Source organism: Amblyomma mixtum, chromosome 3 (assembly GCF_055824585.1).
Source record: "Amblyomma mixtum isolate Tamu chromosome 3, ASM5582458v1, whole genome shotgun sequence".
NCBI lineage: Eukaryota > Metazoa > Arthropoda > Arachnida > Ixodida > Ixodidae > Amblyomma > Amblyomma mixtum.
In genome coordinates this window covers 231,814,641-231,840,510 of record NC_143014.1, presented here as the reverse complement: position 1 = coordinate 231,840,510, position 25,870 = coordinate 231,814,641, and the positions used below count along the sequence as shown (strand labels likewise).

General features: G+C 46.5%; 1 pseudogene; it reads left to right on the top strand.

Moving 5' to 3' along the window:
- The window catches only part of LOC149353990 (serine/threonine-protein kinase PLK1-like), a 41,557-nt pseudogene extending 22,671 nt beyond the window's left edge, over window positions 1–18,886 (top strand).
- Window positions 18,887–25,870: the final 6,984 nt, after the last annotated feature.

Sequence of the window (25,870 nt, the reverse complement as noted above, 5' to 3'; positions counted from 1 at the left end):
TAATTACCCAAATAGCCTAATTAACTTTTCTAGTCAGGCCATATAAATAAATAAAACCGAGTAGGAAATTGGTCGAGTTCGGGAATCGAACCCCGCTCTTCGGCGTGCGAGACGAGCATGCTATCCACTCCGCCATGCCAGCTCGATGCTTTAGAAAGAACAAAGGCGCGTCTAGTGAATACGGCGTCTTCGCTCACTCCCATCCTCCTCCCTTCCCTTCCAGCGAGGTTTAGGTGTCCACCGAGATATGAGAGACAGATACATTTCCTTTCCTCAAAAACCAATTTACCGTCGAGCGAGGCGTAGAACCGAATGGGCGATGGCGTTCTATGGACTCCCTGGCAGCGTTACAAGATGCTGTCGCGTTCCAATCTTAGAGGCGAAGCTTAACGTGTTAACCACACATCACTGACCACACTTTGGGTCAAAAAAGTGCCCTCCTGAATTTTGACGGGTGTCCACCGAGATATGTGAGACAGTTACTGCGTAATTTCCTTTCCTCAAATACAATTTTCCTTTTCTTCAATACGGGCCCTCTTTGTCTTCTTTCTCTCCCACTTCCTCCCTTCCTGTACGGTGCGGTTCAGGTGTCCACCGAGATGACAGAGAATTACTGCGCCATTTCCTTTCCTCAAAAAAGCGTTGCGTTCAAAGGGCAAGGCATCGCGCCGAACAGGTGGTGGCGTTCCGTGGACTGCCCGGCAGCGCTCGTTCTGTGGACTCCCTGGCAGCGTTGCAAGACGCTGTCGCGTTCCGCTCTGGTTGGTTGCGACTGAGAGAAGGACGAAAAAAGAAAGTGCACGGGGCCTGCCTGCTGACTGGCTCAAGCCGAGCCACGTGCAGAAAGAAGAGAGTTGAAAGATAAGAAGAAAGAGAAAAACACTGATTGGTCATCACTTAGTAATTAGTACTCAATTATATGTGACACCACCAGTGCCACAGAAGCAGCAAAGGTGGCGCGGAAAACGCTTCCGCCTCTACGCACTTTAGACAGTCAAAGTGCCCCCTGAACTTTTCCTATTAGTCGTCCCGCCGCACATTTATGGGGCATTCTTATGCTAGGAGTCTAATTTCCATGTAGCCGTATTTCAATGTTACAACGTAAACCACGGATTTTACAGACTTCACTGAAACGAGGTTTAACTGAAGATCTGAAAATTCACCAGTTTTCTTTAAATATAAATTCTATTGATTTCTATGCACTACCGACTTCAAAGCCTGAACTTGGTTTGTTTCCCCAAGTGCCCCTTTCGCAGCTTCCAGTTGGGCAGGAGACCTAGCGGGAAATAGAAATTTTATGAAAATGTGATGAGAACACAAATAAAAGTACACGTCCCCGTTATTTATGTTACACACGCGTTGCTAATGCAGCGATTGCCAGTGGTGCAGTATGCACTGTGGGCACGACTAATGGTGTCAACACTATGTTTATACCTGGTAGAGAGAGGATAGTTAACTAGGTTTCTTGGCAACCCAAAGGGAAAAAAGGAGTGGGGAGATTTAGGGTTCTTGGCAACGTTTCGACAAGAGGACTCGTCTTCGACTCTTCGAAGTCAAGTCCTCTTGTCAAAACGTTGGTAAGCACCCAAAGACACTTCGTTCTCTTGTTGACGTTGTGTTGTAAATGAGTTCCGTTTGTCGTAAATAGATTTCCACAAATTCATTCCCTGGGCTTCAGTATACGGACTTTGCTCATCTCATCGTCAGGTTCTACTGTTACCTGGTTCCTGTGCTGCTTTAATTCACACTGTTCGTAACCGTACCTGGTGCAGCGGGCCTGGAGGAAGCGAGCCCCCCCGCCCCCCCAGTGCGCCTCAGCGGGCGAAGCGCCGGAAGAGCACTAGCTTCACTCTCTCTCCGAGCACATGATCTGCGCTGAAGCGGCTGAGCCCACCGCCACAGCAGCGTCCCCGTCCGGTGAGGCCTGTCCCACTGTTCTGGCGTTCCACTCCTTTTGTAACGTCAAAAAGGGTGGCTCAGTAATGTCTACTCCTTTCAAGCCATGCAGGGGGCGGTATCCCCCCCAATGGGCCGATCGACAAGTGCTTTTTTTTTCAGATACTAATGAACTATGCGGTGGTTGTATTAGAGGGAAGGTAAAAAAACTTGGGTGCCTTCTAAACCAATCTTAAAGAAGAAAATGCAACAGCAATTGGTAGTTGGCCTGCCCCTAAATATTCCAAAGGACTCCCAAAATTTTGGAAGTATGCGCACCGCAGAAAATGGACTAAGGTGAATTAGTGGGGACCATTGTGGATTAGTGGGTCTGATTAGTGTATTCTCATATGATAATGAAATGGAAGTGGCTATAACGTTCTAGTCGTCAGATTTTCAAATTTGGTGGTGTTCATGATTTCGTGAGCCCCTGGAATGATTCTGGAACTTGGCTGCGCAGAAGCCCGAAATATTTGGGGTGAGAGCCTAAATGATATCGCATTACAGTAAAACCTGGTTATAATGAAAAAGTTTATAAATAAATCATGGATATAACGAAGAAATGGCAATGCGCCTTGGAAGCTCGATCAACACGGGCTAGTATAATGAAGCTCTGCAGCTGTAACGAAGTAATCACCGGGCCCCTTCAACTTCATTATAATGAGGTTCAACTGCAGTACAAAAACAGCAGTGTGCTGTGCCATGTCAGCGCATAAACAACCCTTTGGGACAATAAACTGCACATTACGTCAAGAAAAGCGATCTATAGCAGCCTGTTTCGCGTCTAGCTATCTCAATACACTGCATTACTACAACTTGTCCTGTTAACATCTCGTCTGCATGAAAACATTGTGGAGTTTTCCCAGTGGTCCATTTTGTCTATCTATGAATGGTGTCTATTGACAGTTTGCAAGCCTGTGTATACAAGAGACGAAACTGCACTCCCGGCTGTCTCCTCTTTACCTTTGTATATGAAACTCAGTCTGCTGTGGAACCAATCTTCTAGTACCTGTTTACGCAACAAGTCTGGCTTCATTGTAAAAGCAGCTCGAAAAAACTGGCGAAATGAAAGACTCCACAAGACAGACTTTCTCTATGTCTTTGAGGGGGACATGGGTTTTGGCCAAGTTTCTTTTTCTTTTTGACGTATGCTTACATGAAATTTTTTAGCATACACTCTAGACTGCTTGTACCGTAACCCACAAGTTACAAAAACCTGCGCTATAAGCAGTGCGTAACAGATTATAACCAAAACTGCATGTTTGGGCTCTTACGCATGCCAAACCGGCAGCCTACGTTTGAAACAGAATTTATTGCAAATTCCAGGCATGCATGCACGCACACACTAACCTAATATAACTGCGGATGGCACGATGTACCCACACTAAACACAACAAAGTTACTGCCAGAAAAAAAAAAACTGGTGCGCTTGGTCTGCTCATCCGTGTATCCATACTTCGCTGAAAAACGGAGAGAGAAGCTCTTCTCCATGCACGAATTTCATGGTTGAGTCCTTCAACATTTGAAAACCGGCGTTCTGGTTCGCGCCTGCGTATTAGGCGGTCTGCCTGTACCCTGAGTTCTACGATAGGATTACCGGTGGTCAGAAAAGCCTGCGTTGTAACCGGTTCTGCTCTAAAAGCAGTTAAGCTTTGAGTGGTCTCCATTTTATGAGAAATAATTTTATGCCTATGTTCACAAAATTTTACTCTTACGTCTCCGGAAAATTGCTTTCTTATATTTTTCCTCTGAAAGGATGCCAGGTTGAAAGACTGGTTGGATATTTATTTAACTATTTGAGATGCATCTGATTTGGTGAAGAAAGACTGAATTTATTTACGGTGTTGGTTGATTTATGGGCCGCTTCATCTGCTGTTTCATTGGGGAGAATGCCACAGTGTGCTGGTATCCATCGAAATGTTGTGCAGTGGCCTGCTGCAATAGCCAAATGATGCAGATACCCGGTGTTGCGAGAAACGGGCTGATTGGGTTTCTTCATCATGTTGAACAGGATGTTCAGAAATGCCTTGGAGTCGGTAAAGATAAACCATCTGAAATGAACGGTGGCGCAACAAGAACACTAACAAGAATAGGACACCTCATGTGCACTTGTTAGTGTCCTTGCTGTGCCTTCGTTCATTTCATCATGCACCAACTCGCCCCTCAGGCCGTTGTTATAAAACCACCCGCCGAGAGTTAAGTGCAGGTTATAGGAAACAGCTTCTTTATTGCCGTGAAGCTCAGCGGTTATAGACGATGTCTTCTGCTGCAGCCGGTAAGAAAGATATGGCTTGCTGGTGGCACATAAGGGCCACAAGAAGAAGTTGCTTGCGTAGTTGAATTTTCGGTGAAAACGTGGGTATGCTGCATATATTCCTTGGTTAGTTTGGTTTATTGGTTTATTGGGGATTAACGTCCCAGAGCAGCTCAGGCTATGAAGGACGCCATTGTGAAGGGAATCGAAAATTTCGACCACCTGGGGTTCTTTAACTTGCAGTGACATCGCAGAGTACGCGGGCCTCAAGAATTTCCCACCATCGAAATCCGACCGCCGCGGCCAGGATCGAACTCGCGCCTTTCGGATCAGCAGCCGAGCGCCGTAACCACTGAGCCACCACGGCGGGGCTATTCCTCGGTTTCCTCGGTTAATTATTCGAGAGTAGCTTGCAGGAGCGCTGCCTGTGGCATCCGGCTCTATGCGTTCACGTATGGAACAAATTGCTTCACCTATAAAGGCGAGTTTCCATGGGGGGAAGAGTCAGATGTAGTAGTTTCTTTGGCTGTTTAATAGTAGATAGGGGCAGGAGCTGCGCAGCTTGGGCAAAGCCAGAGTTACAGCGAGTTAGGTTGACACGGTGTAGGAAGTGCTTCTTCCCTTGGAGGACATGACGGAGATGGGTACCTATAGTTTCCTCGGCAGTATTAACGTCTAGCGGGAGACAGTCTGCTTCCACTGTTGTTCCTTATGCAGAGCAACCGTTTGGGAGGACAGGCCACCGCCTTGGCTCAGTGGTTATGGTGCTCGGCAGCTGACGCTAAATACGCGGGTTCGATCCTGGCCGCGGCGGTCGAATTAGGCGAAATTCTTGAGACCTGTGTACTCTGCGATTTCAGTGCACGTTAAAGAGCCCGAGGTGGTCGAAATTTCCGCAGCCCTTCACTACGGCGTGCCTCATAGCCTGAGTCACTTTGGGACGTTAAACCCCAATAAACGCAAACCTTTGGGAGGATAAGGCATATCCGTAGGCGGTTGTTCCGCGTGGCCTGAAAATCTTCTTCCTTGTTGCAGATAATCTTTGGAGCACTGGTAGACAGTAGCGCAAGGTTCCTTCAACGTAGCCTTTTCTAGTAAAACCATCGACCGGCAATTGCTACCCCACCGTGGTCCCGCCAAAAGCCTGAAAACTTGCGATCCTTCAGTGATCCTTGCGTTGAGTTTTTTTTTTAATCTGAGGTGACCGCAAGAGTAGGAATCACTGATTCTGTACATAAGGTTGTGATCGTTCACCTAGGAGAAGCGGACATCCAGACATCGCCCTGCAACGCACTTTTCTGGCGAGAGAGGGAGACCTCGGCGAGCCAGGCACATCGAGGTGTGCAGTAGCGCTCTCTGAAGACGTTACTGGATAGTATAGCGCGAATCTTTGCGCTCCAGATGCAGATCTCATCTGAATAAATCGTTAAGTGTATTCCTCGCGGAAGGTTTCTTGTTATGTGTATAAGGGTAATAAACTGGGCAAGAAACTGTCCATGCGAGCGATGGATGCGCTGAATCCCATCTTAAAACACTGATACCCATACGTATGCTTCCGTAATAAGAATATTTTGGGCAAATACAAAGTTAAGAACTTTATAGCCCTTTCACTATTACAGAAATTGTTGAGGTTTTTACTATCGACCTAACGTGTTAAAGTGGCAGTGAAAGGAAGTTTGGAGAGCTTCTGAAGTGATTAAAAATATAAACTATAGAGAGAGGTTCTAGAGAGAGAACTCTGCGAGAAAATAAAAGCTATGCAATGGATAGCCCCCAAAACACTGGAGAAATAGCGCATCAGTTTGTTTGGATTGTAATCCGGCCGCTTGCTGCCGTTTTTAAACACTTTGAAATAAGACTCCTCTGGAACGCAATCTGCTACTATGGACCGACATTACTGTTTACTTGCAAGTCAAGTATATAGTGAGTGAGCTCAGAACCCTCACCAACTTCTCATTCTTCTACGCAGGGCGAAGGACGCATTTGGACTTGCCACCATCTCCACTAGTGCTGGGTCCTGACCTGGTGGAGTGGGCGTTGGCGGGAATTTCCTTATTTTTCTTTTGAGAAATTTTCAGTAACAAGCTAATGCCATATAGCTTCAAAACTTATTAAAATAGAAATGAGATCCGAATGTGTGCCCAAATTCTGGAATAGCGCATTTCTCAATGCAAATTGCTTATAAACGCAGTTCTTTTATTTATCCCAAGATTCTACAATAAAAATCATTATATCAGCAGAACTCCTCTGAGGAGGCTTGAATTTTTTGCTCTTAAGGTTTTGCTATTGCAATTGTTATTAGCTGTATTAACCACCCCTCGAGTGCGATGGACAAATTTTAAGAGGAAAGTTTTGATACACATCGCAAGAACGGACCATTGCCTTCGATATTTCCATCACAGTATCTTACAATATTCCGCCCTTGCCGCACAATTTAAGTTTACCTGCAAGAATCCTAGACTTGGGGCGACTGTGAGACTGCTTCTCGTGTGACAGCATGAGCTGCTGTGCAGGATACGCGTTACAGGTTCTAGGACTCCGCACTGATGGTATCCATACTCGAGTACTGCACAGGTTCCTTCGCTGCTTGACGGGCCGGCGCCTTCATCTGCTTCCACTCAACGAACCGACCAGCGTGCATGTGCTCTTTTGCTGCTTTCAAGGCTTGAGGAACCCTGCCAGCAGTGGCCTATCTTCCAGATGAACAGTACGTCGTTGTCGTTGGCCACGGTGCTCCTGTACTTAGTGAGTTCGTTTGTTAACCCTGCAAGGAAGCATACATTCAAGAGTGCAGTTCACAGTAATTAACCTCCACTCAACAACGAAACACGCAAAATGTTTATGCGGGCGGTAGTAAGAGCTTTGCTCTCATCAAAATGGCTTCTACTGATGCCGAATACTCTCACCTCTGCTGTCCCCAAAATCTTCAGTGCCGCCTTTTGCGCTTATCTCATCCCCAAAACGTGTCATATGAGTTTACTTTATATTCAGATGCCTGATGCCATCTTCTTGTGTCTACACAACATTGCTTTATTTTGTACTGTGCGCCAGACGTCAGTCCCTCCTCAACGCAAGTTGCAAGAATGTTTAAGCACTCGTGTCTCAGGCCACCGAAGAGCGGAACCGCACCCGCACGTACCTGTTCGTGTGCATGTGCGCACGCTCGTGTGTCTTTGCGTGGGCGCGTGTAGTACGTGTGTGTATAGATATTACTGACTGTGCTAGAAGTTATTGGGCCCAGGTCTGCCCAGGAGCTACGGACAACAGAGAGTCTTTATACACACACAGCACAAGTAGACGGTTGCTACATGCAAACGAGGAACAACATGGGAAACAAGAGCCCTACATCTCAGAGCAGTGATGGTGATGGTAGCGCTGAATGGTCGGACTGGCCTTGAGCGCCAACCTGACCTCAACCTGAAGGAAAGTGCTGCGGCGGCCGGGAAGACGCGCATCGGTTGCGGCGCCTACAGCTGTACAAGGTACCGTGGGGCAGGAGTGCGCCGGTTAACCGGCAGCAAGGCTTCAGCCAGCAACAACCGTCGGCTGGTAGCTGACCACGGCGGCAGGGTAGCGGAACGCTGTGCGAGGTCAGTCCCCGGACCAAGGTGCCCGACCAGACTCGGCAAGAGGTCCTCGAACGTTGAGCGCCAAGAAGATGCGTCCCGGCACAGCGATACAAGGCCAAAGCCATGTTCGTTTTAGTTTCTGACGAACTGCACCGCGTTGTTGTTGTTGGCCTCATAAAATGGCACATACCTCCAAGGGGGCTTGACCGTGACAGGCGGCGACAACCAAATTTGAAGATTGCATGCGGCAAACCTGAGAAGATTTCAAAAATTTTAGCAACTTAGTTTCCATGAGAGAGGTGGTCCCTTACAAAAATGAGCGTTGAGTTTCCGGTGTCATGTTAATGCATTCCTTGTGACATATTAGAGAATCATCACGAAGTCAGACTCTCTTTTGCGGTAATACAGAAGATTTCCTTATCTCAATGGGCATCAGCCACTCAAGTAAGTTTTCTTGCCGTTAACCCCCATGCAGAAATATACCACAATAGATTCAGATGTTAATTCACACGAATTTGTCATGCCATTACACATAAAGAACTCATGTTCTTTTCATGCATTCCTTTGTGGTACGCACAAAGACGTGCATGAGAGGTTGGTCGCTGACCAGTGAAGGTTTTCTTGAAAAAAAAAGCATTACGCTTCACGACAGCTATTGAAACATTACACGGAAAATTCGACTTTTTTGTTCTTTAGTGTCCAGATGAGTGGTCGTTACATCTAATCGTTATTCAATGCGATGAACGCATGCGATGAACGCATAGGGAAATGGATAAAGATGATGAATCAGTAAATATTACTACTACGGATAAAGAGTTGGGTATCGTGCGCAGAACAAGAAAGACCGCTAGAAACACAGGCATGTAAGTAAAGTAAAATCTGGAAGACAGAGAAAAATGGCCGGTCAAGGGATTGAGAGAAAAGGCGCCCACACCTGCTTTTTCTTGACACACCAATGCATCGGTCGCAACTCTTAACATGTGAGCGGAAGGTCATCAAGTAGTCTTGCAGCACACTATTTAACCAAGGAAGAGGCATTAATTTGGCACCGCGTAGATGAATATCATCGAAGATGATGTGCACAAATGAGGCGATGGTCCGCACCGAAACTATTTCAGGTATTCGCGCATTTATTGTTCCAGTCAAGAATTCAACCAAACATATTTGGGGAGTTTGAAAACGAGAACATCCAGCAAGCGCTTGATGCCTTAACATTACGACGGCCTTCTTTGGGTCTGACCCTATCGTGCAATTAATCACGTTTCATTCGCATTGGCAAAACATGTGGCTTACGGAAAGCAGCCACTTTTACCTTCGCGGTAGATAATTATCAAATTCCTCAAGTAGAGAGTGTGCGTATTCTAGGTCTGCTACTTCATACATCTAGGACAGGGACTCCGTGGCTACGCGACCCCTAAGTCGGCTCACGCTACTCTCGGTCTGATTCGACGCATAGCTATGCGCTGTGGTGAAGCGCGTTTTGATATGCCCGTCAGCTCCTGCGCTCCATCCTCCAGACAAGCATACGGCACCGGGCCCAATTTCATCGTCCCACCCGTCGAGATGGGACTCCCTTGAATCAGTCAATCGGGAGGCTGTGCACGCCATAACTTATCATCCTCGTTTCACACCCATGCCCATTCTGCCAGAGTACGCACAACTTAATGCATTAAGTGAAATCATCGACCAGCGTGAGACAAACCGAGCACGAAAGATGCCGCTTCAGTTTCATCGTTTACATACTCTTCCTCCATGGTCATACTGCAAACTCACAGACAATCGCTCCTCTGCTTCGACGCCGATATCAGCCGCGCGTCTACCTTCAGTGTGCATAATATACACCGATGCATTCCCACACAGCACTGCAGGGATTTACCGCAGTTTGAAGTCCCTCCCATCCTAATCTTAACTACTGCGCTACATACACCGCGGGTACCTGTTCCCTGCTTGCCTTGGAGCTTCAAGAGATTCACATTGCAATTGCTTCAGTTCCACTCGTATCCACTTTCGATATTCATATTTACACCAACTCCCTTGTCGCCCTTAAGCAGCTTAAGGCTTCTCAACCTTGCACAAAATACCCTTTCCTGTACGTATACACTGAATTCGCCGCTTCGTTCACGATCCGCATAATATTCATGTGGATACAATGACACACCTTGACACATCAGACATCCCGCCACCTTCCCCTCATCCCCCAGATCCGTTCCTGTCCCATGTTTCCGAGAAGCAAGCTTTGCGTCAGCGAATAAGCGCGCTAATTCCTCCGTGTCCGTACCCTCTCCCTCGTAGTCCCACTAGAGAGGAGGAGGTGTCTGTGTGTCGGATTCGGGCAGGAGCGGCTGTGACTGCTTCTGTGCATCATCGGTGGTGTGATAAACGTTTAGAAGTGACTGACAAGTGTCCACATTGTGGTGCTGTTCCAGACCAGTGGGACGAAAAACACTTGCTGTGGACTTGCCCGGCTACAGCCTCCGTAGGAAGGTAGAGCCAGCGATGGGACGTTGCAGGCGACTATCGCAGGTGGACACATGATAATCGCTTTATCGAGAAATTTTGGCGCTTTTTAACCTAGGCTTGTTTACACTTCTCACTTTCTATCCCTTTTTCATTATAGCTAATGGCAAACATCTCGAATAAAAAAAAAGAACTTCCCTGGCTAACCAAGGAAAATCAACCGGGCACATATTGCTCCGAATCAGATAACTTTTGTACCCTCAAAAGGGAAAACCTTATCGCTGTTCTGTCGCTTCTCCCTGTTTTTAACTCGACACCGTTAAGGAGCTCGTGAGGCAGAAAAGCCGGCTTTGTCGTGGCAGCCGGCCTCGCCACCAGGCTGTCGAACCGGAACCGAACCTGAACCCGAAACCGGAACCGAACCCGAATTTTCGCCCGGAACTGGAACCGAACCGAACCCAAATTTTTTTCGCCATCTTGGAACTGAACCCGATCCGGAACGATTCAAAGGAACCGTTCCGAACCAGTTCGGGACTCGGTTCGGCCGCGCATGTTGTGCAACACGGCATACTTTTTTTTTCAGACCGAATGACATGTGCCAGCGCGTAGATTTACCCAGCGAAAGCTGTCGGTGCTATTGAGTTAGAAAATGGCATCCAGGCAAACAACAAAACTGAAAGAAGTCTCGTGTATAGAAAGAAAGCTAATTGGCGTTTGCGCATTGTGCTTTTGGTAATAGTAAAGTATTTTACTCCAGATTGATGTGAAATGTATTTTATAGTATCCCCCTTTTACATGCTTACGTACAGCTTTACACGCAGTGTTAGCACTGCTTTAACTCGCAAAGCCCTGAGTGAGAATGGGTTCCCTTTTTCAGTTTTCTTTGCTTGGAGTAGCATAAATACGTGAAGCATAGGTGCAACGACCCAACCACGTTGTGCAACATCTACTTTTTGAGGCATTCCTTGTCTCAGATAGCAGATAATGAATAAGACCCCTCTCGATGGCTCAGTGGCTGTGGTGCTCGGCTCCAAATTCCAAGGTCGCGGGTTCGATATCGGTGGCGAGGTGGCATTTTAATAGCGACGAAATGCAAAAATGTGTGTGTGCTGTGCGCTGTGAGTGCACTCTGAGGAACCCCAGCTGGACTAAGCTAATTTGGAGTCCTCCACTACAGCGTTCCTGATAGACGCCGCGAAACGTTGACGCGTTAGAACAGATATTATTGCAAAACAAAGAAATATACACATGTGTTTTCTTTTTAAAGAATCCGAACATTGTTTGTTGCACGCGACGGAAAAGACAAGAGCTCAGCGTTGACACTATGTTCTACCACAGTTCCATGTTCACGCAACACATATTCTGCTGCAACACATTTCGAGAACCACACTGGAAGAAGCCTGTGAGAATTATGCCTACGCGGGGACTGTAACGGGGTGGCGACAGTAACAAAGGAAAGTCAGGTGTGGTTAGAGCACTGGAGGCTTCACAGGAACAATTCAATTGTGTAGCGTACTGTAGCGGAAAATGGCGACAAGCCGGTATCTTGTACCGCGGCAGGACCCCGTGAAGGAGCAGAAGTGAGCAGAGATCCAGGGACGATGGCAACCAAGGGGCCTTTACTCACCGCCATTATCAGCCGAATGACCACAAGCTGACGAGACGCTCGAAGGCGGGGCGGATTGCACCAAATGGTGTTTTTTCTCTATTTCGGCACTGGTGGAGCATTTGGAACAATTAACTTCCTTTTTAGACTGGAGCATATGCAGGTAAATCCTCATTTTTACTCCATTATTCCCTCATGGGAGTAAAATGGAGAACAATCCACCTTTTTACTCCACACTCATGGAGTAAATGTTTTCACAAATAGAGTAAGAAGGGTGGCCTCCATCATCAATACTCCTTTTGGGTTTATTTGTGTTTACAGCGTATCGGACACCTTAGATTTCCTCACCGTGCGCTTTTCGTTAGACTACCCGAATAGCCTCTCCAGAAGGCAGACGGCTCATGTACTTACGGGGTATTTGTTTCCTGTACTGTTGTATCGGCAACCTTTTCTAGAGTTCCTTAACACCAGTGCTTTAAAACGTGTTAAGCGAATGTACGTTTATCTCTACTGCTGGAAAAACGTTCTTCTCTAAACTTCACACACCGACGCTGCCTGTCAAGGTATTACTTCATTTACCTGTGCAATGCGCCAAAGACCATTGAACATTCTTTTATTCTGTGCAATGATGCTACGTTCTTCTGGGACATAATTACGGCGAACGTGCACTTGACAAGGGCACTGAAATCACACGGATTAGTACCCGTTTTTTGCCAGTGGAGAAAAACTGTGTTGTGCCGTATGATCTACTGTCTTGCTGTGACTGTTTAGTCTCAAGAGCCGTATGATGGACCGCCGCCGAGTCACCGCGCTCATCGAAACCTTTGTTCCGTGAGCAGTGCGCTTTGGTGAGGGGAGTATATGTTGCCCTGGAGGGGCCGCCTTGCTGGCTTCCATATCTAGATGCATGGGTGTGCCTCTCAAACTTCTGATGTTTATGCAGGTGGGGACGTGCAGGGGTATTGTGGGCTCGTATTACACAGCCTGGAGTTCTGTGACATGGACTTTCTCCGATTTTCCTTTTCGGCACTATTTCCATGCAATAAAGAAAAAAAACTTGGCGGTGGCACAGCTAAGGTTAACCCTGGATATCTCGAAGCGAAAAGCTCTCGCTGCTTTTCAGCCAACTCCCTAGCTACCACTTCTAGATCGGTGTTTCTGCGCCGTCTGACTGTTGCCTCTTCTTCTCCTTCCATGGCAAATGTCTGCGCCGTGCGTGACGTCACTCTGTTTTGCGCATGCGCAGAAGTGTCAAATCTGTAGTGTGGCTCACGCGAAGCACGGTGTTGACTGGCCTAGTGAAGCTAGGCTAACGCACACCCAAAACCTCGTTTTGGGTGTGCGTTAGAGGACAAACCATTTACTCCCGTTTGGGTGTTTCTTTTGCTAAATAGTGTGTTCGAGAACCCTCGCTTCGGGACGTTTGTGTCTGAGGCGAGAGGCTTAAGATTGGTTCACATGCAAGCGAGTGGGCGTCTGAGCGGCGCGTCCCAGCGAAAATTTCCAACTTGTTGGAACCTCGCTGCTCAACACCACGACGACTCAAAAACTAGTTTTTGCACCACGGCGGCAGGACTTGCTAGCGTTTTCGCTTGCATATGCAATAGGCTTCATGTTTGTTGGCGTTCTTTTGTAGAACGCTTTGGCGACGGCAACATTCATACCATTCCACCTCACGTAGATCGGCTGCAGGTCGATGGGGCATTTTAGAGCGCAGCTATCATGCGCCTGTCCCAGCGCTCCGCATCGTAGTCGGCGTAGCCGGCGTAACCGGATATACAAGTAGCAGTGTGAATTAAACGCCACCTGGAAGGTGGCTACCACGGGAAGACCCCAAGAGTAGCTAGCTGTATAATACGCCACATGCCAGGGGGCGTGTGATGAGTTCCGCTTAAACTTCGCATTACCGACAATTGCAACCGTCTCTCAATTTTTTAGCAGTGAGAGTTCGGATATGCGCCCACCGAATTGTGCACGCGTGTGCATACATATGCTTAAGCGCACGCATGCATGTACACGCGCACGCGCGTACGCACGCCCGTGCGCACACACATGTAAACGCTCACGCGCGCACGCGCGCACACACATACAAACACACACATGCGCGCACGCGCACACGAACACGCACGCACACGCACGCAGACGCACGCAGACGCACACGCACGCGCACGCACATGCACTCACACGCACGCACACGCGCACACACGCACGCGCACACACGCACACACGCGCACACACACACAAACGCACGCACGCATGCACGCACACACACACCACGGAAATTTTATCAATTTTTTAGAAAGGAGACTAAACTGCTAACGCAGTAAAGAAACCAACTACAATACTCTAACCCTGAGTGGGAATCGAGCCAGTGCCGGCAGGCGCAACAGAGAAGCTTCGTTTACTGATGCCTTAGGCACTCGGCCATCTTCGAAGATTCTTTTTATTGTTGCCGCATGGAATATTGGAACCTCTCTGATCTCGTCTTGCCTAACTTGACTGGGTCGAATTCCGCGACCTCGGCATACAGCCTCATGTCACTATCACTCCCTTACTCTGCCCGCACATAAACGTTCTTGAAGGCGCACACGTCAAGAAAGGGCGATCAGTCAGGAGGTAGAACTTTCGCAGCATATACGTCCTGAGCTAAAATGAACACTTCTCTGAACAGTGACCTCGCCGAAAGTGGCGATTGTGCGTGTTTATCAAGCATACAGCCTCTTCACACGCTTAACAGGAAAAGTTCACACGGAATTCCGGTGCCCTTCTTTACTCATGATGTAAAAAATAGCGCACAGGGTCCTTCATTACTGGCACAAATCTTATAGTGTAAGGCATGACCTCAATGTCCTTTTTAAGAGACTGCTGAAGTGAGCTATGTCTCAAACGAACATAGCACCACAAATAATTTCGCTTTTAAATAGTTCCTCTTTGCTGTCAGATGTAGCAAATTCACTGATCATGGCACAAACGTCCCCTTAGCTCGATGGCATGTCCTAACACGTAAGGTCGACGTTTGAAGTCTAAAAAAGGTTTTTGGGGCCTATTGAATGTACATCCTCTGAACTCACCTTAATACAAGGCCGTCAATATATTCACAATATTCCCTTACGACTATGTAAAGGGTCCTTCAAAATATGTGCGAACACGGCGAAGCGTGCCCGCGCTCCGCGGAGCGTCAGCGCATCCGGCGCGGTCGCGCATCGAAACAATGTGGCGCATGCGCACAGCAGACTGGAGGCGGTGCTTCGTGTCGTCTGCTACAGCACGGAAGCACGGCGCGCTTCCGTGCTGTCGCAGACGACACGAAGCACCGCCTCCAGTCTGCTGTGCGCATGCGCCACATTGTTTCGATGCGCGACCGCGCCGGATGCGCTGACGCTCCGCGGAGCGCGGGCACGCTTCGCCGTGTTCGCACATATTTTGAAGGACCCTGCACATAAAAAACAGATGAGCATTTAGACACCTAATAAACACAGCTGCCAAGAAGCGGTGGTCATCGGTTTCGAAAAATAAAAATCATGAAACAGGTTAGAGGCAAAAACTGCACGGAAGACTCACCATACTGTATCAAGGTAGCATGAAAATCTGCTCTCGCATGGGCTCCCTTTTAAAGCGCCCCAGACAAGTCACAAAAATTCCATTTAACAAATTTACAGTCCTCATCTCATAATGCACTAATTGCAACATTGTCACAATGCAACGTCACATCGACGACGTCGCAGGTTTGTGTCCGTACAGACACGAAGTGCCCCCAACCAATGGAAGTCTTCTTTTTTATCATATTCTTTTCATGAGAGCAAGACATGGCGACGACATCAGCATAGGCCAAAATCTTAATTTTACACTGTCCTAACGACAAGCCACGATTAGCTGTGTTTTTGAGGAAACTGAGCTATAGGTGGTCGAGATATATAATGTGAGTTACAAAGGCGATGTATAGCAGGTGGTGCAAATAAAATATTTTTGGTAAACTCTCTAGATGTATGCTGCAGGTGCGCCAGAGGGGGAGGGGATTGGTGGTGACTGGCAAGCCGCTTTTGGGGTGACAGAAAGATGTCTTGGATGTATATACCGGCAAATATAAGGCAACTTCCGCTCATAGTGGGTGTATCCAGCGATCCTGACGGCGCCCGCTTAAGCATTTTGCGCCGGAGAAAATTCCCGATTGACACGAGCTTCAAGAGAGACCTATTATTCGCCTTACGGGGACTCCGAAACTGCTGAAGTTGAAAGGTTTTCTAGATGAAAAATCCATCAGCTTTTCTTTTTATGTATCTCATCAGGTCGAGTCTAGTATGCACAGCCAGTGTACACTAATTCTGAGTTCATTTGATTTCGCGGCTCTTGCATAAATTTAAATCTTTTTGCCGCAGGCAGTAAAACACCTCGCATTCAGCAAATTTTGCAGTGCTGTTTTATATGCTGACGTCACAAAGAAAAGTAAACAGCAAAACAAGGTTGAATAAAAACCTACGTTCAGAATTTTTTATACTCTGAACCCGTTTGAACCCGTTTGAACGGGTTCGAGGCGATCCGGAGCGGTTCGAACCGGAACGGAATGTCGCTCCGGAGCCGAACCCGGAACTGAACCCGAAAGGCGTGAACCCGAACCTGAACCGAACCCGAAAAAATTCCGGTTCGACACCCTGCTCTCCACAGTGCCGCGGCTTATCTTGGGCTCCTGCGTCTCCGTCCCATCGCTGGTGGTGAAAATTATTGCTCAAGCATTTCACATCCTTCGGAGGCCGCGACGAGCCCTCTGAGCGAGTTTGACGAGATCGTTCTCTCTTGAGAAGAGGATTCCAAAGTTAATATTGCACACGGGGACCTCTAGGAGCAGTGCCGAGTGCTGCAGTAATGTGGATGCAATACAGAGTGGGCACTACCTTGTTTCACTCTTGGACTATAGACACCAAAATTTATTGCGCGTTTTTTTTTCTGTCAAACGATGCGTTACACGTTAGAATATAAGGATTACCGCGTGGTAGTTGCCTACAAATGCTAAATAATTTACAATTGAATTTCTTCTCTCATGCTGTTTCGGTTTCTGTTTCATCGACCAAACGACGACTGTGACGTCATGTTGACGTTTACTTCATGTGATCTACTAGAAAAACTGTAATATAATCGCTGATGTGCAGTTTTAATTCACTACGACATTTAGTCCAGCCTCTTCCAAGACATGGAATGACAAAAATTGACCTGTCAGCAATTATATAGCCGATTTCTTGCGCCTCACATGACCTAAAGACCAACTACGCGTCACAGCCATCGTTCGACTGCTTAATGGTTTTTCACGTATACGAATGTCTAACGCATGGTTAAAAAATAAAACACGCTAACAAAAATTTGGTGTCTATAGTCCTTTAAGGCGGAGCTCAAGCGTCTGGAAAGTTTTTTTTTCCGCCGGCCGCAGCTCGGGTGCGTACGATATTAGACAGCAATTGCCCTAGTCGCACGATGTTTTACTTCCGTTTCTTTTTTGCCACCGCCTATTATAATTATTTTTTATTCCTTCGGCTACAAATGACAGTGTCCATCTCCTGAGTACTTTATGCATTTCCCGTTTCTTTTTGGTGTTTCTGCTTTGTTTGCTTTTCTCTTCCTCAGCAATCCTTCATTTTTTGTCCTTTAATAAAATTCAACACAAAAACTCTGCCTGCACCCGATTTCTTGGCCGATCTCCATATGTGGGCATGCGCCATTGTACGAGGCTAACAACAACAACCTCCTGCCGACTGAGGTGCAGAATGCCATATGACAGGTCTCAATAGCGGCAAAGAGGAAGCGAGTAGATCACGTGGACGTCCGGCAGGCCGTAAAATTAAGGTGCGTTGTAGTCGTCATTGCTATCCCTTCTAAGGTCCGATTCCAATTCCGTGAACACTGCACCTTCCCCATTCAAGTAATTTCATTATGCGCGCTGCTACAGTAGGCGTTTTTATGACAGGTTCTTTTTACCAAAAGATGGCAGGCTCCGCGGCGTCTTTGAAGCCGCTGGGTGGGGTTGACGTTGCGTTTCTCCAGTCGCCAAGTTGAGTAGTCTGGTGGGCTACTTTGACCATGACTGTCCAGTGGCTACAACCCCATCCCTGGTGAGCGCCAATAACAGTTTTCCCGATACGGAGATAGGTCTATGAACTGCCCAGAGAACGGTTTGCCGAAGAAAACTGCCATGTGGCTTTCGACCTGGTGGTGAACTCTTTCCAAAGTCGAAGGTATAAATAAGCGCGCGAATAGCAACGTCAATGGTCTTTCATCGTTTTGCGGTCGATATATCTCCGCAGCATACTTCTATCGCACTAGATTCTGTACTTGCCGCCATCTACCCGGCTATATTTTTTTGCATTCGATTGGTTTGTTGTGCTGTGCTGTGTTCGGGGACTTGAGAGGTTTAACTATATTGAATCACTGAATGCATGTCATTTCTCAGCGAGTCTATCCTGCATTGCTATCTGTGCGCACTTTTGTGTGATTTATTTTGCTTTGAGAAAAATAAAACGTTACATTTTCGATGAAGACCGCATTTATCTTACCATGAATTTCCTTGCATGCCTACGTTGCTGCACTCCATAAATTGGTGCAGGACACGCATTCTGGGGCGTATAGCCTTCGTGATGTTGCTTGTGCACCGGAAAAACTGATAAAAGAAACACACCGTGCGCATCATCGGAGAAGTCATGCATGGGACAATTAATATGTAGATGTGATCGCGGAAAATTAATATGATATGGCGTAAGCGTTACCTGAAAAAAATTAAACAGAGACTTCTGGCTCTTTTTGAACTGTTTAGTATTATCACTTATGGCTAAATTTGGGCTACGCGTAGGCCGATTTGGCTACCTCTGTTCGGAGCGATCTGGCAACCCGGGACCCCGCGGCATGCGCCTCCCAGCCATCAAGGACGGCAGAACTGTGCGCGTGGTGCTTCCTTGGTACATCTTTGCTCTTGGAATATCTCCCTTCGACATGAGGACGCCTCCTGACTGGTCCATGTGTGATGATTTTGAAACTCTAGAGCCAGTGCTTCGGTCATGCATAAAAATGTGCAACAATGCATAGCAAAGTACAAAAGGCGTAAACAGTGCTAGAACTCCTACTTTGCATCTGGTAAACAATGCAGATCACCAGGCTTTTTTTATGCGGTCTTATTCGAGGCAACCGGCGTTTAAGTGTACCGTTTCAGGTTCAAAACTATTCTAACCGTTTCAGGTTCAAAAGTATTCTAATACCCCTGTCACACTAGCAAATTTAATGTCATTCGAATCGAATGACATTAGCACCTAATGTCATTAAATGACTGCTACACCGGAACATCTAATGACATTAGGTTCGAATGACATTCGCCATCGAATGAGTTAGGGGAACTAATTCGCATTCGATCTCGAACCGAATGCGTACTCTGGACACCAGATACGCAGCAGGAACAAGCGACGCGAAAAATATAGTGTGCACACTGCCAAACTTAGAAAGTGCATTTATTTAGTTCTGCTAAAAAAAGTTAATGTTTGTGTGAATCTGTTCACACTAGAGGCTGTCGTGGATAGCTGTTACTCTCGGTGTCAGCAGCCTACCGCAGCGGCCGAGCGTGAAGCAGCGTCTTTCCCGCGACCGTCGGTCATTTTGGGATGCGTGATTCTTGCTGGCTGGCGTGCCCTGTTTGTTAAGCTCGAAGGTACTTAAAGACGTAACTGAGCAGTTCACCTTTTGGAAGTCATTTCCAAGCTCCGCGCGTGTCCGCGCGCCGCCATGTCAGCCATTTTGTTTGTTTACATTTATCGGATTTGTGGTTGACTTTGTACTTGGCTTGGCTTTTGATGGCTAAAGTGGTGCAGAATGACCGCAAATAATATTTTAAGCGTATAATACGGCACACAAATGTTCTCACCCGCTTTTGAAACACTACACAACAATTTCAAACATCTTTTATGCGCGCCGATGACGTTCGGTTGGACTATTTTTTTTTTCACTGATCGTCGATGCCATCATTTTCGAATGACATTACTTTTTTCCGTGTAGCACCGAGAGAGACCAAATGACATTCGATGCATCGAATGACATTCGATGCTTCGAATGCCATTAGGTTCGAATAACATTAAATTTGCTAGTGTGACAGGGGTATAAGTTACAAGCTGCACGCAACCTCGATGCGGTTACATGCGGGGCCGAAGAACTGAAAAAAAAAACACGCCGTGCGGACCATCTCAGAGGCAATGCATGGAAACGATATGTAGATATGAACGCGGAAAATTAATTTGATATGCCTAAAGCGGCAAGTCGATGAACACTTCCTCCGTGTAGGTACGATGCGCCTGCGCACTCAGCCTCGCTCCCCGAAGGATGTCGAAAAGGGGCATCATCTTCATGCTCCTGGTGCTGGCTCTCTCCCCGTCTCGAGCCGACTGAAAGAGTGTCAAGCCGCGAAGGACAGATGGTGGGAGAGCTCAAAGGATTTTAAGAAAACTTGAGAGAACCTGAAAAAGCTTCCAGCTGTTAAGAAGAGTCCCCGAGAGCCCCCCCCCCCCCCCCCCCCCCCCCCGTCCTGCGATTATTGTAAACAGGACCCCTCTTCCCGGTATCTTCCCGGCAGGCGCAGGAATCTGACATGCACAGATATCTGCGCCCCACTCGCGCCTGCTGCGGGTCCTAGCTCGCGCATGCGCTCAGAGCCTCCAGCGTGCATCCGTCCGCCCGTACGCCTAGGATGTGTCTATCTAGTTAAGCTTAAGGAGTTCCCCAAAAATAAAACAAAGGTTCCAGGCTCTTGTTGGGAAGCTTAAAATTTTCGCTTTTGGCTAAATTTGGGCTACTACGTAGGCCACTTCGGCTAGCTGTGGTCGGAGCCTTCTGGCAAACTACGCCCTCGCAGATGTCTCCCAGCCTTCACGGACAGCAAGCGTGTACGCGTGGTGCTCCATTCGCACTTCCTTGCTCTTCGATTATCTCCCTTCCCCCTAGGGACGTACCCTCACCGCTCCGTGTGTGGTGATGTTGAAGTCTGGAGCATATACTTCGGTCATGCATGACAAACTGTAACAATGCATAGCAAATAACAGCACGGATAAGCAGTGGTAGTGCTCCTACTTCGCAATTCGTTAACTATGTATATCACCTGACATTTTTTTTGATGCAGTCTTATTGGAGGCAACCGACGTTTTAGTGTAGAGATTCTGGTTCAAAGCTCTAGTAAGTTACAGGCAGCATGGTCAAAATTCCTTATACTCCTTCCGAAGGTGATAAAAGAAGCCAAATCAGCGTCTGTACCATCCTGAATCCCGCCGCAGTGAACAGGAAGGGAAACAAGTACTCGTTGTGAAAAATGAAACATTTTTTAACCCAATGAAATATTAGCTCAGTTATTTTCAGCCGCTCAACACATATGGGAGGCATTTCGATCGAGCCACAGTCGATCGCTGTACCTCCCGCACAACCACACCGAACGTCCACTAAATCAAACCCCGTTTTCTGAAGTTTCCTCCCTTCTCCAGTGCCAGCTCAACTTGAACATTGGTGTTTCTGAATAACCGCATTGCCACTTGTTTCTTCAGCAACTTCTGAGTCTGGTTCAGTTTAAAGGAATAATTGACAAACTGCATTTAAAAAATGAATTCGGACGAATTACCACACCGCGAAAGTGTAGACAACAACTTTTTACTTTCAAGGAGTCACATGACCTCTTAAGCTTACAGATGTTAGAGCAATTTTCGGTTTTTCACAAGCAACATAGAGGATGCATTGAGGCGACGACGGTAAGATAGGAATTTTTTAAAAATTAAATCGAACACTCAGGATTGTTTACGTAATGTTCATGCAGTTGTAACGAGAAGAAAAACAAAACAGAGCTCACTTTACTTTTAATTTTTTGCCTTTCTATAGCTTCTAACTGAAAATTTCTCAAAGGAAAAATAAGAAATTCCCGGCAAACGCCCACTCCACCAGGTCACCACTCATCACTGGTGTCCACGATGGCACGTCGGACGGCATCCGTCGCCCTGCGTAGGGGAATGAGAAGTTCTTGAGGCTGCGAAGCTGACTAACTATACTATACTTCACTCCTAAGCAAACAATAATCTGTTTCCATGATATCCGATTGCGTTTCAAAGGAGTTTTAGTTCACTCAATGTTTGAAAGCGTTAGCAAGCGGCTAGATACAAATCCGAACACACCGATCCCCTATTCCTCTAGTGCGTCGTGCGGTATTCATAGCAAAGTTTTTATACTCTCGCTAAGCTCTCTCTACGGTGCCTCTCCCTCTAGCTTACATTTTTAAAACATGAAAAGCTCACCATATTTCCTTCCTTACACAGACGAGTATCACTTGAGCTCGACAGTAAAAACCTCAACATTTTGTCTAATACTGAAAGCATTCTAAATTTGTTTACTTTAAGTTTCTCTAATCTCGAATATCTCGAATCTCGACGTTCTCGAATATTTCGCAAAAACAGCCTTAACACGGAATCGAACGTAGGAGACTGGATAATCGGAAATATGAGTTACCCTATCCATAGCCCGCTTGAGCAGCTTTTGGCTGTCCATGGCTTCTGCTGGCAGGGGTGAATTTGAGATGCTTGAGCATAGGGACAATGCTGGCGCATGGCTCGAAGGTTACACAAGCTATGCCCACAAGCTACTCACAAATTTGTCCAGAAGAGGCAATGGTCCAAGGAATGAAAGCAGAAAGGGGCTGCTTCTTACATCATGCCCACTTTTAACCGTGGGAAAATGCATCAGTGCTCGCTAGGAAAAGCACAGGGGTTAATTTGCTGGCGAAACCTGTTTATCAAGACCTACATTCTTGGTGAAGGGCGCTTCCAAAGCTCCTAACATTACACCGAGAAAAAAAAATGGATGGAAGAAAAATGGAAGAAGCCTTTGAAATCATCCACACAGCCATCCGCATGTCTGGCTGCAACATTGCTTTCCAGTGCTTATTCCGTGCCTCACGGGTGTTATCATGCATACTTAAAAGCTAGTAATTCCATTGTATGGAAGCGAAAAGCTGCGCCCCCAGAATCGGGCGCGGCACACACGAAGTATTTGTTCACCATTTGAATGTTGGCCGCCTGTCATGACTGCACAAAAAGCGTCCCTATCTTTCGCATTGCGCTAGCGACTGACCAAGCCCCACAAAATTGGTTTAAAACTCCCCTGTGCGGGCATGGATTGAGGGTTGAAAGCAGCCCCTTACAATACTGTGGCCGCACAGGGCGCACGTAGAAATGAGTATGGAATGTAGGTGCACCCAGCCAGGAATGCCAAGGAGCGAACGGAAATAGAGCACTTTCTTTTCTGTAGCACAAAGCTTACGTTCTGACGATGACGAGGCTGGGGCGCGGGACGGAGCTCTCGTGCTAGGCCAGTGGCCATTAAATCATACCTTATTCATCGTTCATCGCGTCCCATTCTTCGGCCGGTCCCCACATAACAATATATTTGTGCCTTTATTCACCCTGTCTCACGTCAGCTAAATAGGTGCAAAAGAAATAATGAGGTGAATGTGGCATGAGCTGGCCGCAAACGTTTAGAAGTGGCAACCAATGCGTTTGATACTAAAGCAACGAAAGCTGTGCCCTTCTCCACAGCAGCTAGCCACTTGCATTCATGATGGCGCAAGCAGAAGACAGCCTAAATAGGGGAAAAACATTGTTAAGAAAGGTTCTTTTTCTTTTTGCTGGGGCTGAATTTCGCGCACCTAAAAATCCTTTTTTTCTCAGCTGAAGTTTGGACAGAGAGGGCATGCCGTGTGTACCTGAGGGATTGCTACAGTACTGGATGCGTGGAAGAACAACTTAATCCGGGGGTCAGTTTCAGCGTCCAATGCCGGTGAATAGATGGAGTGCTTCAAATTCAACACAGATTTTACTGTTAGGAGGCGTTAATTATACTTCGACGTGCTCTGTGCACATCTCAGATGTGCGGCAAGGCGGGCATCATCTGCACTACACAGTACAATTAAAAGACTATTAATTCATTGTTACTAAAATTAACTAATCAACTTTTATCATTCTTCTTTTAGGGCGGAAGACTACACTGCAAAACTGAAGGCTCTCAACATCTAAAAGGCGCTGAGTTTTTTAAAAGTTGGAATTGGCATTGTGGTTCGTATCCAGGTCGTGAAAAACACGTTTCTGAAGCTCGTTATCTTCGGCTTCCCATATTGCACGTCCAACATAAAGGGTCGATTTGATGTTAAATCCTAGAAATCCATGTTATGCAAATCATTTGTATCGTGGCGTAGATGATGTTGACGTTTCGCTGACGACGCAATACGTACCGACGGCCCTTGAGAAATGTATGAGTGACTGCCAACTTAACGAGTGTCGGAAATATCTTTCGTTCGTTATCTGTCTTCCATTCGGAAATTTTAAAAAGTTCTCGCACTTTCCATGTAAAATGTACTGTTGCACATGACCTTTTGCTATGAAAAATTTCGAAAAGCTCATTAATAGTATCAGTTAATAAATCTTTTGTTCCTTTCGGCCCTCGCGGCGGCAGTTGACGCCACAACACAAATGTTCCGCTCGCGCCTCAGTAACAGAGGTAAAGGGTATTCATTTTTTCTGGCATAATTGTTCCACTGGTCTTGTTGCAATCGCCATCACTGTTCTCTCATTTCCAGTCAGCTGCGCAGTCTAAGGAAGAAGTAGCATCATGGTAGGCATGGCTGAAGAAGCCGAAGTGTAGCAAATATATAGATTTATATCTCAGTGTCTATACCTGCTTTAAGCTCAAATTTTCAATTATTTTATGAAACTCTTATCCAAGCTTACATCTGCGCCGTAAGGAATGAATGCGTAGAGGCGCCGGTGCACCACGCTTTTGAGAGGTTCGATTTTGGCACCAGCAGCGCAAAATGGTTGCCGGCTGTGGCCATTGTGTGAAGATAGGTAATCTTTGTAGAAGAGCTCCTAGTTTTTTATTGCATTTATACTGATGAGTTTTTGCACTCTTGACTTGAATATGCCCGAGGATAATAAGGCGGAATCTCTCACCAGCACTTACTACAAACTACTAGAACATGTAATCCTTTCTCAGTTAGTTAAAGTTTTTGAATCAAATTCATTTTTCACCGCGTCTCAACATGGTTTCCGAAAATCATATTCATGTGTAACGCAGTTTATATCCTTCACGCACAAGCTCCACAAACATTTCAGACCGTTCATCTCGTGCATACTGCATTTTTTCAGATTTCTCTAAAGCATTCCACAAGGTTTCACACGAGCTCTTTCTTTGCAAATTAAAACAGTGAAATATTGGCTACAGTCTTCTAAAATGGATTGAATGTTTCGTTACTAATCGCTCACAATTTCTTGCAGCTAACGGCCATAACTCCCCGCTAAAGCATGTGCATTCTGGTGTGCCACAAGGATCAGTTCTCGGGCCACTTTTTTTTCCTTATCTGCATAAAAGACATTGCCTCTACTGTGTCTTCTAATATTCATCTTTTTGCTGATGAATGTGTTATCTTCCGTGAACTAAGTGACGCTAACGATACTACGATTCTGAAAAATGACTTAACTGCTGTAGTCATGGAACTCAACACAAAAAAATGTAAAATCATGCACGTATCTCGTACAGATTCTGCCCTCATGACTTACCACCTTAATAACACTGCTCTGGAATCCGTTCGCGCTTACAAGTACCTCGGAGTATATGTCACGAGTAACTAATCCTGGGCTAGTCACATTAATTATATCATCAGTAATGCTAATGGCATGCTAGGTTACATCCGCCGTAATTTTTCCAGCGCTCCATCTTCCCTTAAATTGCTCGTCTTCAATACACTAATATGCCCTAACCCTAAACCATTCTCTTGAACTTGTTCGAAATAATTACACTTGCTTTAACCTTTCTAATTACAACCGAACAGCCAGTATATTAACCATGAAAAACAGCCTTGAGCTTCCTTCTCTAGAATCGCGTTGTAAAATTTCTCGCTTAGCATTATTTCATAAGCTTTTTCATCATTCCATACTGCTTTTATTGTTCTTTGTTGTATACTTTAACCACTCCCCTCAGTAACGCCTCTGGCCCTGAGGGTAAATA